Raw genomic sequence first — 16,524 nt, 5'->3', positions numbered from 1 at the left:
GGTTCATGTTTCTGGTTTATTTTGAAATACACTTCACATAATAACTGGGCTGCTGTCCTTGCTCATCTTTGGGAGTAGTCAGCCTAATATTCTTTTCTCAGAATGTTTCTCTAAAAAATATTTCAGGAACAGTTTGTTTTCTTCAAATGAAAGCTATAGGTGAGTAGTTTGGTCACAAAAAGGAAGTCAGAAGAAAAGAAGGTGATCTAGAACATGCTGAGCACCCACTGTGTGCCAGACATGGCATGATACTTTACATTATTTTTTAACATAGCCATATGGTAGGTATTAATACCCTCATTTTATAGTTGAAGAAACTAAGACTTATTTATGTGAAATGACTCACAATCACTCAACTGGTAAATGATGAAATTGGAACTTGAATTCAAGCATCTGAATCCATTACTATATCAACATTCCAACATTCTAATGATTAAAATCGAAGTGACTAAATTCCTTCTTAATTCAGTGATTCAACTGGACTTGCTTAGTGAATAGATCAGTGAAAGATCAATTCCTTGAATTTATACTTGGTTGAGAATTTAAAAAAAAATCTGACAATGTGGTTTAGACTATTGGGCTTGAAGTCAGACAAACTGGCATTTCTTGAAAGCTGGTTTATGAACAAGGTACTTAAGCAAGTTGTCTCAAATTTTCTTATCTGGCAAATGGGAAAAGAAATAGAACCTAATTCACTGAGTTAATGGGAAGTGTTAATGATATGACAGAAGCTAGCACAGTACTTGGCACAAAATAATTATTCAATAAATTTATATTAGCACTGTACTTGTATTCTTAAGCAACAGAGCAAAAGGAGAAATATTATAAAGAAAAAGGAAACTAGGATTTATTGAACTCAAGTGCTTTTTCATTTGTAGCATAGATCTCATTGGAAAGAGTTTTCAGTGGCCCACTCATACACTCTAAAACTAATTTAATGAGGTTATATTGGTCCATAGGACACGTAATTTTCAGGTGTACATCTCCATAGCACATTGTGTTGTGTGCTCATCACCTAAAATAAAGAGTTAAAAGATAGTTTGTTAAATGCTGATCCCTTTCACCTAGTGTTGCCATTTTCAGTAGATGGGGTATTAGGTCAAAAAGTAATAGATAATTTGGAAAGAATGGGGAGAACATTAATCAACCAGTTAGTATATCTTAGGTGCATACTACAGTATATGCTAGATACTATGCTAGTGGCCCTGGTCGGTTGGCTCAGTGAACACAGCATTGGTCTGGCATATGGGCATCCGGAGATCGATTTCTGGTCAGGGCACATAAGAGAAGTTGACTATCTGCTTCCCTTCCCTTCTCTCTACCCCTCCCCCCCCCCACAGCTAATGGCTCAAGGGGTTCAAGCATTGCCCTAGGCCAGTGGTCGCAAACCGCTGCTGTTCACGAGCCACATGTGGTTCTTTGGCCCCTTGAGTGTGACTCTCCACAAAATATCAGGTGCTGGCACAAAGGCTAGCTTAGGAGTACCCTAATTAAGTTAATAACAATGTACCTACCTATATAGTTTTAAAAATTTGGCTCTCAAAAGGAATTTCAATTCTTGTACTGTTGATATTTGGCTCTGTTGACTAATGAGTTTGCCGACCACTGCCCTAGGCATTTAGGATAAGTGCTTGGGTACTTAGGATAGCTCCATGTGATAGCCTGAGGTCCTAAAAATAGCTTGGTTGATTTGAGCATGGGCCCCAGGCAGGGGTTGCCTGGTGGATCCCAGTTAGGGTGCATGTGAGAATCTGTCTATCTCTCCTCTCACTTAAAAAAGAAAAAAAAATTCTATGCTAGGCACTGTGGGGAGGGGGTAAATACAACATAGCCTCTGCTGCCAAGAGGGCTTGCAGAGTAGGTGAAGGAATGCCAGAGCAGTGTCTGAAAGAATAACTGGTGAGAGCAGAGAAGTTCCCTGAGAGAGAACTATGAAAGTTGGAAAGGTAAGTTGGAGTCAGACTACAGAGAGTATTGAATGCCAGGCTAAAAATCTTGGAATTTACCCTATGGATAATGGAAAGCCATTTTCGATATCTGAGTTAGAGAAAGAACATGCTCTAAAACTGGCTAGATAGTATAATTTGTTTGGGCACAGGTCCCTTCAATATGCATTTGTTTCATACTATTATACCTCTGCCTTTGTATCTACTTCCCATATCTGGATACGGCCTTTAGGGATTGCCAACACCCTGGATGCTGAGCATTTTTCAAACACCCACTTCCTGCCATCTCTTCAGCCTCTGTCCTCTTCCTCTCCCAGTCCCCAAAGGGAGTTAACCAGCACTCACCTCAGCCCTGCTGACTAAGTAAGCAATAAGTAAGCCTCATATAGTGTTGTTTTTTTAAACTTAGCCTTTAAGCTTTGAAACTCTGATTCCTTCATGATAATCAAGCCCCAATTTATACTAGGATCACTGATTTGAGCTGGAAAGCATGAATATTCAGCAGAGCAACGTGAGGAGGATTGCAGAAAGGTATGTCCAGTGGTGGGATTCAAATAATTTAACAACCATTTCTCTGCCCTAATGACTGTTTTCAGTATAAAAAAGCAATACATTGAAAGGTAGTTTATTATTTCATGCACTTAATACTAAAATAATAACAATAACCTGGAAATGCTGAGGTCGCCGGTTCGAAACCCTGGGCTTGCCTGGTCAAGGCACATATGGGAGTTTATGCTTCCAGCTCCTCCCCCCGGTCTCTCTCTCTCCTCTCTCTCTCTCTCTCTCTCTCTCTCTCTCTCTCCTCTCTAAAATGAATAAATAAAAGAAAAAAAAGAAAAAAATTAAAAAAAAATAAAATAAAATAATAACAATAAAAGAAGTATACAAAACTATATTCTTAAGAGTTTTAAAATATTAATAAAAATATTAAATAGCCTGACCAGGCGGTGGCACAGTGGATAGAGCATTGGACTGGGATGTGGAAGACCCAGGTTCGAGACCCCGAGGTCACCAGCTTGAGTGAGGGCTCATCTGGTTTGAGCCAAAGCTCACCAGCTTGAGCCCAAGGTCGCTGGCTTGAGCAAGGGGTTACTCAGTCTGCTGAAGGCCCGCGGTCAAGGCACTTATGAGAAGGCAATCAATGAGCAATTAAGGTGTTGCAATGTGCAACGAAAAACTAATGATTGATGCTTCTCATCTCTCTGTTTCTGTCTGTCTGTTCCTGTCTATCCCTCTCTCTGACTCTGTCTCTGTAATAAATAAATAAATAAATAAATAAATAAATAATTCCTGACCAAAAAAACCAATAACTCTGTTATTTAAGATATTTCCATATTGTTTCTTGACTGGCATCATCACTTGCAATGTTTTTCACCTATGGATGGAATGAACATTACTACAGGTGCTTAGAATAGGCTGTTGAGCAGATGAACATTAAAAAAAAGAGTAAGGAATATAAATTTGTGATTTCCATACACAGCCACCACCTTAGAGAGAGCCCTGATTACAAGTGCCATTTTAACAACTGTTTCACCAAACTCAACAAAAAATTAGGTATTGGTTCTGTCGAACTGATGCAAACCGGCTAAATCCCACCACTGGGTATGTCCCATCTGTAGAAGAAAACAATTATTCAAAGTGATTTTTTTATACTGAAAGAAAACTAAGCAGAGATGGTGGTATTGCTGAATAGTGTAAGACCTCTCAAAGATTGCCAAATTAATAGGTGTCTCCAGTTATCTCCCCATAAAGTTCATCCTCCAATCCAATCCTATTATTCCCCTATGTAAAACCCTGTGCTGGCTCAGCTCTGCCTATAGGATTAAGGCCAAGCTCCTTAACAAGCACTTATTTCACCAACTGGACACATGATACCTTTCTAGAAACTTATTCTTTCCCCTCTCACACATTCCCAGTGGTTCACATAGGGTATCTGGCTCTTTCTGAACTATCCATCTTTACGTGACTGCCTGGAATTCTTGCCCAACACTTCTTTGTCCACCTAGATTCTACCTAATGCCCACAAAGGGTGTTTTGTGACTCAGCACAGTTAGATTCCAGTTTGTAAATGTCCCACCCTTAGCACTAATCCCCTCCGTCATGTTCTTAGGGCACCTTATACACATCTCTTTCTCTGAGCATGTTTCCCTTGCATATAATTATTGGTTTGGGTGTGTATCTTCTGTACTTGACTGTAGGCTCCTTAAGGGCAGCCAGGGACTGCTTCTAATTCATCACTGCATTCCTGGTGCTTAGCATAGGCTCTGGTCCTATATATGTGTTCAAATGACTATTGACTAAATGAGCTTGAATGTCAAGTGCTCCTTGAATTCAAACTCAGCATCTCTTAAAGGTGAAAATTACATTAGTGACCAAAGTAATCCAGTGAATTGTGTTCAAGGACTTGACTGAAGACGAAATAGTAGGAGGGCATATTACTGTGGGATAGTTTCGACCATAGGAAGCTCTTACTGGCAGTTGTTGCTGACTTAAAAGAAGATCAGCAGGAGCGGATGAGAAGGGCCCTTACTGAGGATTTCCTCATCATTATCTCTCACAGTTCACCACTGAGGCAACGTTGTTTATATAACATTCTCCACACAGTGTTCCAACTATTCTGAATTACAGCCAAACTTTCATTTATATATAGATACATCTGGACCAGCCTCCTTAATGGCTAGTCATGGAAATTACTCCAGTTCTTATTCTCACCTATCATTATTATGCCAAGGAACATTTTGTGGGTAAGAGACCACTGATCATCTGAGAACCAAAAAGCAGGGCAGAGTGTGACTAATAAAAATAATCTTTTTTCCCCTCCTAGATTGTCGATATATTTCACTACACCTCACATCCTACATTGTTTTAAACTATGTTAGTAAAAGCACAAAAGGAAAATGAAAACTTTAGCAAACTTTACTTTGTAGGCAAGAAAAAGAAGCAACCCTTAAACCTGGAATATAAATCTTTAGACATATGATCAATTGCCACTTCTGCAAAGTAAATATTTTGGTGGTTTGAAACAAATAGCAAAAGCAGTTAGCTTTATCTGTAGACTAAACAGATGTATGCTATATTTAAAAAAAACAAAAACAAAAACAAAACTGTGTCTGTTTTGATCTTCAAAAACGTCAAAATTGTAAGCACTTCACTTTTCTGTACATATAAATCTAAGAGCCAAGCCTAGCTTGAGGAAGATTTAAGACACATAAAATTTGTCTGAGGTGTCTGCCAAAACTCTGCAGCAGAGACAGAAACCCTGGAGAAGCTGACATAGTCATAACTCTCACAAAATCGCCAGCAGGCTTGTGCAGGGCTGGACACACTGAGCGCCACTGTTCCATCTCTGAAACTGTTTGTAAACAGAGTAGATCATTTGTTTATCAGCTATCTGGTAGCTCAATTTTTTTCCTATATATCCCATAGAGAAAAGAGACAGGAAAAAAAAATCCCTACTAGCACATATCCCAATTTTCACCTGGGTATATTTGCATTTATAGAATGGGTTTGCTTGTTAAAGTTCTTTTTTTTTTTCATTTCTTTCTCTTGCACACTCATTCTTGTGTGTACACTAGACTCATTCTCTCTTTATTAATGGGGGTATTTATAAGTATCTAATACAGTGCCTCACATGGTAATCCCACAATAATTTATCAATGAATTAAAACTCTACCTGTACTTCCTATGTGTAATTTATTTGACTGTGGAGTTGGACAAATAAAAATTATTTTCCCTGGAGCATTTCACAGTGACAATTCCTTACACAGTAATACACTTTATTCATATAATTCATGCTTAGGACTTCTGAATTTTAAAGAGCATCCATTTTTTTTACAATGAGTATTATTTATAAGGAAAATGTAGGAAAGAACATACAGCAGGATCCTGAACGACAATATAAAAACTGATATATTTTTGTAGAGAAAATCAGATATCCCATATTCACCTGATTAATGTCTTTAGGTAATCCACTACATATGTCTAAGATCATTTAACAATGCAAGAATATAGTGCACACATGGGCTGTATTTCGTAAATGGAATTAACAGCTGAATTCAAACTAGGTCTTCCCTGGGGACAGACTGCTGGAAAATACATCTACATGACATTTTAAAAAATGAATTAACCAATAACATGGGTTCCCATGAGACACACTGTTTCTTGTACATTCAATTTGATCATAGATTTCTGCAGCTCTCTGCTGACATCCCCATCCCAGAAGACAAAGAATTTCAAAACAGAAAGAAAAGTAGACCAATTGGAGCTATTCTGTGTCTCTTGCATGAAGTGTTATGTACACAAAGAAAATATTTCTGTACCTTAGCACAATGTGAACAATGACATGGTGAGATCATATCAGTCTGAACTGTGTTACGCTGTGGTCACATATAACTTGGCCAAGGGAAAGAACAAAGTCTCCCTGCACGCTGATAAAACTGGCAGGAAGGGGTGCAGAAAAATAAGGAGAGCCGCTTTATGGCAGATGGTTTGGATTTTTTCTCTAAAAAAAATGTGCTTTATTTTTATTTTTTTCTTTTCCACTTTTATTGAATTGATTTTCCTCATCTGTAAAACAAAAAGATTTTTACTCTCGGGATGAAATGAGGTAATAATAGTCGTTGCCTGGCACACAATAGTAGCCCATGCAATCCTCATCGACATTTGGCTAACATTAACTAAACATCTGTTATGTTCCAGAATCTAGGCAGTGGTCTAAGATTTCAAGAAAAAAGTAAATTGCAGGAGGAAATGATATTGGAGAGAAAAGCAGGGAGTTAATTTTCAGAGGTTTTATAAGCCAGTCTAAGTCATTTGGATTTTATCTTAAGGACAATGGGCAGCCTTTGAACTATTTTATACAGAGCCAGATAACTTCAGATTTGCAATTTAGAAAAATCATTCTGTCAGCACTGATGGAGAATAGATTGCAAGTGAGGTAGACTAGAGGCAAAAGTAATCCAAACTAAAATCACATCTGTGTGTGGACAGGGGTAGTGTGCCCCAAACTAAGGCAATGGTAATAAGGGTGGGCACAGGAAAAACATATTTTAATAACTTAAAATTTAACCAATGTATAATTATAGAAGATTAGAAAACAAAAATATGCAAAAGCTTAAAATTAGAACTCATTTGTAATTTTAAGATCTATAGCAAACAAACCTCTATTAATTTTTTGTTTCACATTACAAGGTTTTTCCTATTTATTGCATACACAGATGTGTGCATGTGTACACATATGCATGTGTGACGTGTGTGTATGTAATCTGGGATCTGACAAATGTATAAGCTGAATTTTCTCTGAATATATCATAAACAACTCTCCACATCACTAAATAATTTTTATAACAACTTATATGAGTACTTAGCAATTCATTTTATAATGCACTCTTGATTAATTCAAACCTCTAGTATTGGACATCTAAAATGTTATCTTTTCTTTTATGTTGTTATTATAAACCATTTTGTTTGTTTTTGTTATTTTAAAAATATTCTGAGAGCTACACTGTTGGAAATTGACATATATTTCCTCAATATAGAACCCTATTAGTTGAAGTGTTATGTTGAAAGCTGTTAAATTTTAATTTTGACACATATTGACAAATTGCTTTCCAGAAGGGCTGTATCAAATTACAGTTTCACTAGCAGTGTCTGTGAGTAAAAAGAGGCCCATTTGAGAGTGATATCAAAGATACAGTCAACTGGACTCGGGTGTAGAGGAGAAATGGATTCTTGCAGAATATCTGGGCAGGAGCAGCGTGAACTCTGTCAACAGGAGCAGAACAATGGGCAGGCCTAAGGAAAAAGGTGGTTGGGTGGGTAAATGACAAGAAAAAAGAGTAAGGTGACTACAGGAGAGTGGGGGAAAGTGAAGAAAAAATAAACTTGTACTGGAGTTATGAATTCAGGTCACTTGAATTTACTACTTTATCCAATAAAAGTAGCAAATGTTTCAAACAGCTAATTTTTTTGTAACACTTGACACTGTGAGGTCCTGAGTTACATTCATTGAATACATTAGCCCATTATTTTCATCCAATAATCATTTACTAGGTCTCTACCATGTGCCAAGAGCTGTTCTGGATGTTATGAGTAAGAAGATGAATGACAGCTGATCCCCACTCTCAAGGAGCTCAAAACCTAGGGGGGATCATCCAGAGACTGACACACCACACTACGGTACAGGCTGGGACAGAGATAAGTGCAAGGTCCTATTAAAGCCAGAAACCTAATGTTACTTCATGTGTGCAAGCGTGTGTGTGCTTGGGGGGGGCAGTGAGGGTTGCAGGAAGGGCTTCATAGAGGTACAGTGGTACCTTGACACAAGAGTTTAATTCGTTTCATGGCCGAGCTTGTGACTCAGTTTGCTCGTGTGTCAAATTGAATTTCCCTATTTAAATGAATGGGAATGCAATTAATCCATTCCGGCCCCCAAAAACCACAGGAATTTTTTGTTTTATATGCTTTTAAATAAGAAAATGTACCATATATATATATATATATATATACACACACACACACACACACACACACACACACATACATACATACATACACACACACACTGGTTTATGAAGTGTATTTACCCTCAAGGTCAGGCAAAGATGCTGGCGGAAGGGGAGGAGACTGGCAGAGGAGGTTTTCATTTCCTGCGCTATTGCTTAACATAACTTACACTCTACACACTTAACGCTACATTTAATTGCAAAATTTAACTTACACACTACCTATGATATGTAACTTTTTCATTAAGCTTAATTGCTATTATTATTTTACTTTACTTAACTAACATCATTTCCTTCACTGACTTTTGGCTTTTTCACCACACTTTCCTAGCTTTCACTTAGAGGCCGTTTCAACAAAAACCTTTCCCTGGAAGTTTGTTTCTTCCTTTCAGAATGTTCAGCAGGCCATCTAGTGGAGGGTGGTGCAAGCTCATGATTCAAATATCCGCTCCTGATGTAAAGCAAAAAATCCCTCTCAAATTGCTTGTGATTTAATGTGCTCGTGTGTCAAGGTACCACTGTACTGATATTTGAGCTGATTATTGAAGAAGGAGGAGTTCCCCAGATAGCTAAGGGTCACAGATCATATTGATATTCCCTACCAGCACCTTGAATGTTAGTGCTACTGCTCTCAAGGACACTAAGGCAGTGAAGATGCTGTGTACCATCCAAAACCATTTATGAAAATAGTCTCCACTGTTACCTTAATGAATATATGTACCAGCCTGTTTGGGCAATAACATGCTTGTCTCAGAATATAAAAAATAATAACCAAATGGTATATAGACTTTTAAAATCATTTTGATGACATTGAAACAGTATTAGTATTCCTATCTACCAAGTCCTATGAATTCTATCTCTTACATGGCTCAAAATGTGCCCTCCTCTATGTTGCTCTCTTGGCTTCTCGCCACCTCTCTGTGGGACAGAGTGCCGATCTCCTAACTGGTCATGTCCCCTCTACTGCATCCTAAGCCGAAAGCCTGATCACGGTGCACCTCTCCTAAAACATTTTAATGTTCTTTTTAATCTCTTGCAGAAGTATTTCCTAAATTTATGTCATTTGAGTACTACTTGGTGATTTTTCCCATATTTGTATACCACATGTGTTAATACTTGTCTTTAAATCAATTTAAAATAGGTTCATTAAACCAGTTAGAAGGTGACAGAAGACAACTGGACTTTGGGTGATGGGAATGCAGTATAACCAAATGTCAGAATAACCTAGAGATGTTTTCTCTGAACCTATATAACCTGATTTATCAATGTCACTGCATTAAAATTAATTTTAAAAATCAGCAAAAAAATATTTTAAAATAAAATAGGTTCATTTTTAATTTTTACTAAGTCGTATCTTAGGAAAACTTAGATTTGATGATGTAATTCAGTATTACCTTTTATAAGACACATTAGATTATAAAATTAGTAAAATTTAAAATATTCTTTGGGGTACAATATAACCACCAATGGCAGATGCCCTACATTTTGAGAAACACTGGCCTGTGGGACCACATCCAAACTTCTTAGCCTGACATTCAAGGTTCTTCAGAAATCAGCCTGAACATGTCTTTCCAGACTTTTTTCTCACTATTCCTTCCTTTTCCCAAACAATCTGCACCCCTGCCATGCTAAATCCCTCAATACTGAACAGCTATACATTGCTCTTATATAAGCACATGCCTCTCACAGCGTGTTCCATTTTAAATGCCTCCCCTGAGCTCTTCTCTGCCTGGCAAATACAACATGCTTCAATACCTGTCACATGATTTCCTCATAGAAGCCTTCTCCCTGACTCTCCCTTAGTTAGTTACTCCTTCCTTTATCCTTCCATAGCAATTCATACCTGTCTCTGTTGTACTACACAATACATTATCTCAGAATTATGAGTCTCTATCTTCCCAACTAGAATCAGGGGCAGCTCACATCATTGCTTCATGAAGGCAAAGGTCACGGAGGAGACCTAGTGACCCAGGTTACTTAAAAGCTAATATAAAATAAAACCGAAAGTACTGTCCATGTCCAAATAGCTTAGAGATATGACATGTTTTATAAAGAGAATCATCTAACTCAGAAATAGCCATACTGACTATATTTTGGCAGACACAATTTGCTGTGGCTGCAATACCATTTAAGCTAATTTGGTTTTGGCAGCTACTTTACAGCAGACACATACTGACATAGAAACTAAGAGTGAATCATTTTTGGGTTTTAGCCAGGATGATCAATTACACATCACAATAATCTCTCCTTATCACAGATGGAAACTCAAGAACAAAAGTGAACAGTAGGAACAGCAAACCATGGGCTCTGCAGTAGAAATCTGTATACCCAAACCTGAACTCAACCCATTAAAATCTATATGAGTTCAGGTAGGCTATTTAACTTCTTTTGAGTTTTAGTTTACTCTTCTAAAAAAATGTGAAGCATAGTACTTACTTACTAAGACGGTTAGGACAATACAACAATGCTTATGATAGTGCCTGGAACATTATACGAACTCAATAAATAAATCACTACTGTCAGCCATTGAAAGGACTACAATTCAAATAATGTCATGATGCACAGGATAGCACATGTATTTTTAAGAAAACAAATTTGTCATCAGGCTTTAAAACTGACAACTCTAGAGTATAGTTAGGATTAGCCACAAACAACACAGTGTATATGACAAAGTTCTTCTGGGGTTTAAACTCACACCTGGAACATACCACCACACGTCTTTGTGTTCTCCAAGAATTGATCTCAAATCAGGTTCCCCTAGGATGAAAAAACAAAATCACCCACTCTTAATCTTTTGTCTTTTATTTGATACAGAATAATACCCAAATCATGTGGATGCTTCAATGTGTTCTGTTATTATGACCCTAAACTTTTAAAACACCTTTCTTTCTCAATCTATCTCTGTTGACGCCTTTGATTTTTATGAATTTATTGGGGTGACATTGATTCACAAAGCCACAGGAAAGAGACTTTGCTTTGGGGGATGGGCACATGATGCAATGTGCAGATGATGTTCTGTTGAGTTGTATACTTGAAACCTGCTGACATCTTTTATTCTATTCAGGCAAGTCCATTTGTCACAAAAGTGCACCCTCTTCTATTTCCCTTCTCAAATTCCAATCCCAGTATCAGGAGCCATTTTCTCCATCTTATTTGCCCATTTCAAATCTGTTCTGGAGCCCAAGTTAAAATTTACCTTCTTATCAAAGCCTACCAGGATTAATCTGAAGACAGTTGAGTTTCAAGCCTCCAGCTTGATACTTCCAGGGTTTGGCTTGACTCTCCACAGATCAGAACCATCAGTATCCCTTTCACTAACCCCTCAGTACTTTTTACACACGTTTCTAATAATAAAATCGTTAATAGAGTCTGTTTCATACAGCCTACTTTACTCTGTAGTTGGTGTGCCACATAAAACTTTGTCTACATTAGTGCTATCTGGAAACTCCTAAAGTGCTCTATTTAAAACATAGGCCTAACTTGCTCTTTCCTCTCATCATAACACAGCATTAAATCTTAAACACGTATCTCAAAAGCGAGATTCCTTCTCTCTCCTGAAAACTGAAAGGAAACCTTTTCCACTCCAATGACCTGGTTAAGGAAGGGGCGCGTGGCTGAAGGAGCCAATAAGGAGATGGCAATATTTATGTCACCGTCAAGGAGGCAGAAAGTGAAAAGCTGACAAAAGTCATGCCCTGGGCGAGGCAAGGAATTCTTCCACCTCCAGAGAAAATAGCAAGTGTGTGCGTCGGTAGGGGCATAAGCCCAAACCTGAAATGTAAATTGAGGAACAAGAGGAAAGAGATCACCCAACTCCTCCAAGCAATGAGAGTCCAAATATCACCTAAGGAAGACCCGGGTCAAGATTCGTAACTTCAGACCTCTGAAGAAGGACAAGGCAGTAGTGGGGTTATGTGAAAGAAAAAGACAGTGGACAGACTGGAGAAAAATGAAAGAAAGAGCGCGCTCCCGCAACTCGAGGGAACTGGCGCGGAGAGCGAGAAGCCCCCAACTCTCCACTCACAGTCCCTATGCCCTCCTTCCCCGGCAGAAGCGGAGCTGGGCGGAGTTAAGCACTGAGGGCAGTGGCCCCGGAAGCACCCTCCCCCTAGGCTCCATCTGTCCCCCAGCCCCCAGCCATAGTTACTCAGGCTTTCTGCCTCTCTGACCTCCAGCTCCCCGGCTACCGAAGCGCTACTCCTTATACAGCCGCAGAAAATCGCGCCGGCGCGGCATCTCCCGGGTAGGAAGTGCTCTCACCGCACCACGCGCCACAGAACTGTCTTCTGTACTCTCCGCCTTAACGCTAGCGGATCTAGGCCCGGCACTCAGGTCCAAGGCTGGACTCGCACTTATTTTAGCATCTCCTATTGGCTACTGGTCACCAGGGAAGCGAGGCCTAAGTCGTTGTCCTCATGGGAAGTGTAGTTTGAGGTTACTGTGGCTCCTCTTTCCGGGAAGGATCCAATACTGGCATTGGTGTAAAGTGAAAACTGAGGATTCTGGGAAATGTAGTTGAAACAATAGTTTCTACATATACCCATAATCCCCAAAACCGGAAACCCGGGGGTTGTGATTGTGCCCAGAGTTCAGACAGAGAAGGGTATTCTGGGTGTTGTAGTTTGGAGTACACTGGCTTACAGAATCCCCTTTCTTGGGTTATGGTGTGCTTGTGGGGGTAGATGAAGGCTCTAGATTTATTTTACTGTTGGTTAGGTTATTAGCATTTGGAAGGAAGCACTTAATAGCACTTAATATCGGGATTTGAAATTATCATTCAGTTTTGATTGAGTGACTTTGTTATTTATACTTTGTTAAGCTTACAATTTTAACTGATCCTTTATTTTTATTTTTTTTAATTTTAGGCAATTAATTTTAACAGGCTGACATTGATGAATTAGAGTACATACATTTAGAGAAAACATCTCAGATCATTTTGACATTTGATTATGTTGTATACCCATCACCTAAAGTCAAACTGTCCTCTGTCACCTTTCATTTGGTTTTCTTTATGTCCCTCCCCTCCCCCACTCTTTTCTTCTCCTCCCTTCCCCTCCCCCTGGTAACTACCGCACTCTTGTGCATCTCCGTGAGTCTCAATTTTGTGCCCCACCTATGTATACAATCATACAGTTCTTGGTTTTTTTCTGATTTACTTATTTCACTCCGTATAATGTTATCAAGGTCCGTCCATCTTGTCGTAAATGATCCTATGCCATCATTTCTTATGGCTGAGTAGTATTCCATAGTATATATGTACCACATCTTCTTTAACCAATCATCTACTGAAGGGCCTTTTGGTTGTTTCCATGTCTTGGCCACTGTGAACAATCCTGCAGTGAACATGGGGCTGCATGTGTCTTTACGTACCAATGTTTTTGAGTTTTGGGGGTATATACCTAGTAGAGGGATTACTGGGTCATATGGTAATTCTATTTTTAGTTTTTTGAAGAACCGCCATACTTTCTTCCATAATGGTTGTACTACTTTACATTCCCACCAACAGTGAATGAGGGTTCCTTTTTCTCCACAGCCTCTCCAACACTTGTTATTACCTGTCTTGTTGATAATAGCTAATCTAACAGGTGTGAGGTGGTATCTCATTGTAGTTTTGATTTGCATTTCTCTAATGGCTACTGAAGATGAGTATCTTTTCATATATATATTGGCCATTTGTATTTCTTCTTGAGAGAAGTGTCTGTTCATGTCCTCTTCCCATTTTTTTTATTGGATTGTTTGCTTGTTTGTTGCTGAGTTTTGTGAGTTCTTTGTATATTTTGGATATTAGGTCCTTTTCTGAGCTGTTATTTGAAAATATCATCTCCCATTTAATTGGCTGTTTGTTTTGTTGTCAGTTTCTTTTTCTGTGCAGAAGCTTCTTAGTCTGACGTAGTACCATTCATTTATCTTTGCCTTAACTTCCCTTGCCTTTGGAGTCAGATTCATAAAATGCTCTTTATGGCCAAGGTCCATGAGTTTATTACTTATGTTTTCTTCTCTATAATTTATTGTTTCAGGTCTTATATTTAGGTCTTTGATCCATTTTGAATTAATTTGGTACAAGGGGACAAACTGTAGTCGTGTTTTATTCTTTTGCATGTAGCTCTCCATTAACTGATCCTTTAAAACTGTCAAAGAGTGTTCTGTGTGAAACATCTGCATTAGAATCACTTCAAAGGATCTGGAAAAAATTAATATTTTGTTTCTAATTTCGAGAGAATGTTTTTCCTTTGAAATGATGCCGTACATAACAAGCATAGAAATGTGATTTAAGCCAGCTCAGGAAAAGTCTACTAACTAATAATGAAGCCAGATTATTGCCATAAATTACAGTGGCCACATACACCGTTGTAATGCAATCATTCAGAGCAGAGACACAATAGCTTTTGAATAATGAGAAACAACTTCATTTCTTTAGAAACCATTGTTCTTTTTAGTAAAAGTATGTTAAAAGTTGTGGATAAAAAATTAGATGGGAACACAAGCACTTTTAAGTAATTTAAAGTTTGAGAAAAATGACTGTTTATTAGCACTAATTTCACTTGTAATTTTCGACTTTGTTAGATATGAATCCTTATAGCAGAATGAATCATTACACTTACATTACTACACTTCTGATAAGGACAACTACAGTATTTGACTCACAAATGGAAAAATATTGCCTTTTCCTACGGTAACTGTCTAAAATGTTAAAAAGAGAAGTTAAAGATGAAGAGGATTTAATAGATTCAGTATTTTATTCAACAAACTGCTTTGTGCAAGGCAATGAGCTAGTACTCTTGCCACAGAATTGCAAAATACTCCTGGCCCTCAAGTACTTAAAATCTAAGAGGGAAGATAGAGTATAAAACATGGAAAGTGCTCTAAAAATATCCACATAGGATTCTATAGGACCATAGAAGAACTCATTCCACCTCTCCAGGAATTCGTGCTTAAATGATGAGGCTTGAAGAACCAATAAGATATTTGTCAGATTTGGGGCAGAGAGGTCAACCATATTCCATATAGAGAAAATAGGAATTGAGAGAATGCAGGGGAACCCCGGAAAAGGTTCATATTGTAGGAACTAGATCAGGCAGGAATAGGGAACTATGGCAATGAGTTTGAAATTTAACCTGAAAGCAGTCAAGAACCACCAAAGAATTTTAAACAAGGAAATGGTTGGGTCATATGGACTTGGTAGTTATTTGGATATGAAAAGTGAGGGAAAAGAAGGAGTCTGTTGTGACTCCCAAATTCTGATTTGGAAGACTGAATGTATGGTAGTGCCATTCACTGAGATAGGAAACCCTGAAAGAATTGCAAGTTTTGTAGGGGATAGAAGGAATTAAGTTTTGTACATTCAAAACTTGAGGACTGTGTGGAACATTTGGGTGGAAATGCCTGGTAGGCTGCAAGGAAATCTGAAGCACAGGAGAGAAGTCTGGGTTCTAACTAAACATTTGAGAGACATCAGTTTATAGATGGTGATTAAATAAGTAAAACTGGATTAAATTTCACCTAGAGAACGTTTAGAATAGTAATTTTTAAAAGAACATAGATTAAGTTTGAAACCTTAGAAGATAACAATATTCAAGTAGTAGTTACAGAAAGAGCCACCTTCAAAGGAAGCTGAGAAGGAATACCCAGATAGATTAACAAAGTAGAATTACTGGAATGTAGCACAGAGAGGTCAATAAAAGAAGGACAGAGAAGTAACAAGGAACTACTCATTCATTCATTCAACAAATGTTTATTGATTATCTACAACATTCTAGGCATAATTCTAGATGTGAGGACTAGAGAAACAGAAAAAGAAAAAAACCCAGATAATATTCCTTCCCTTTGGAGCTTATATTTTATTAATAGTAAGGAAAAACTATCAATAAACAAGATCGATAATTAAAATATTTAGCTATGGCAAGTAATGTTTCCGCAAGACTTATTAGAATATGTGTGTGTTTATATATACAAAGGTGACACTCTTGACCTATTTCTGGTAGAAAGTATGCTTGAAAATACATATATCCTGATAAAATACTTGAGTATAAGAAGATGAATTTGTGAAATAGTGTCCCAGAGTTAATTAGTCTGGC

The 16,524-nt window shown here is 38.0% G+C and overlaps 1 protein-coding gene across 7 annotated transcripts in view; it reads right to left on the bottom strand.

Annotated features, from left to right (window-relative positions):
* ENOX2 (ecto-NOX disulfide-thiol exchanger 2) overlaps nucleotides 1-12,859 on the bottom strand; it is a 396,229-nt gene extending 383,370 nt beyond the window's left edge. Inside the window, exons 1-2 of one of the 7 annotated variants that reach the window (XM_066249139.1) lie at nucleotides 12,619-12,859; nucleotides 11,145-11,206 (exon numbers count right to left, since the gene is read on the bottom strand). The gene's annotated coding sequence lies outside the window, so the exon portion shown is untranslated. Of the gene's footprint in view, nucleotides 1-11,144; nucleotides 11,207-11,663; nucleotides 11,717-12,618 lie in introns of those variants that run through there. The other 6 variants (XM_066249140.1, XM_066249142.1, XM_066249143.1 and 3 more) reach the window with 6 other exon arrangements.
* Nucleotides 12,860-16,524: the final 3,665 nt, after the last annotated feature.

Source organism: Saccopteryx bilineata, chromosome X (genome assembly GCF_036850765.1).
Source record: "Saccopteryx bilineata isolate mSacBil1 chromosome X, mSacBil1_pri_phased_curated, whole genome shotgun sequence".
NCBI lineage: Eukaryota > Metazoa > Chordata > Mammalia > Chiroptera > Emballonuridae > Saccopteryx > Saccopteryx bilineata.
This window is presented reverse-complemented; position numbering and strand designations above follow the sequence as displayed.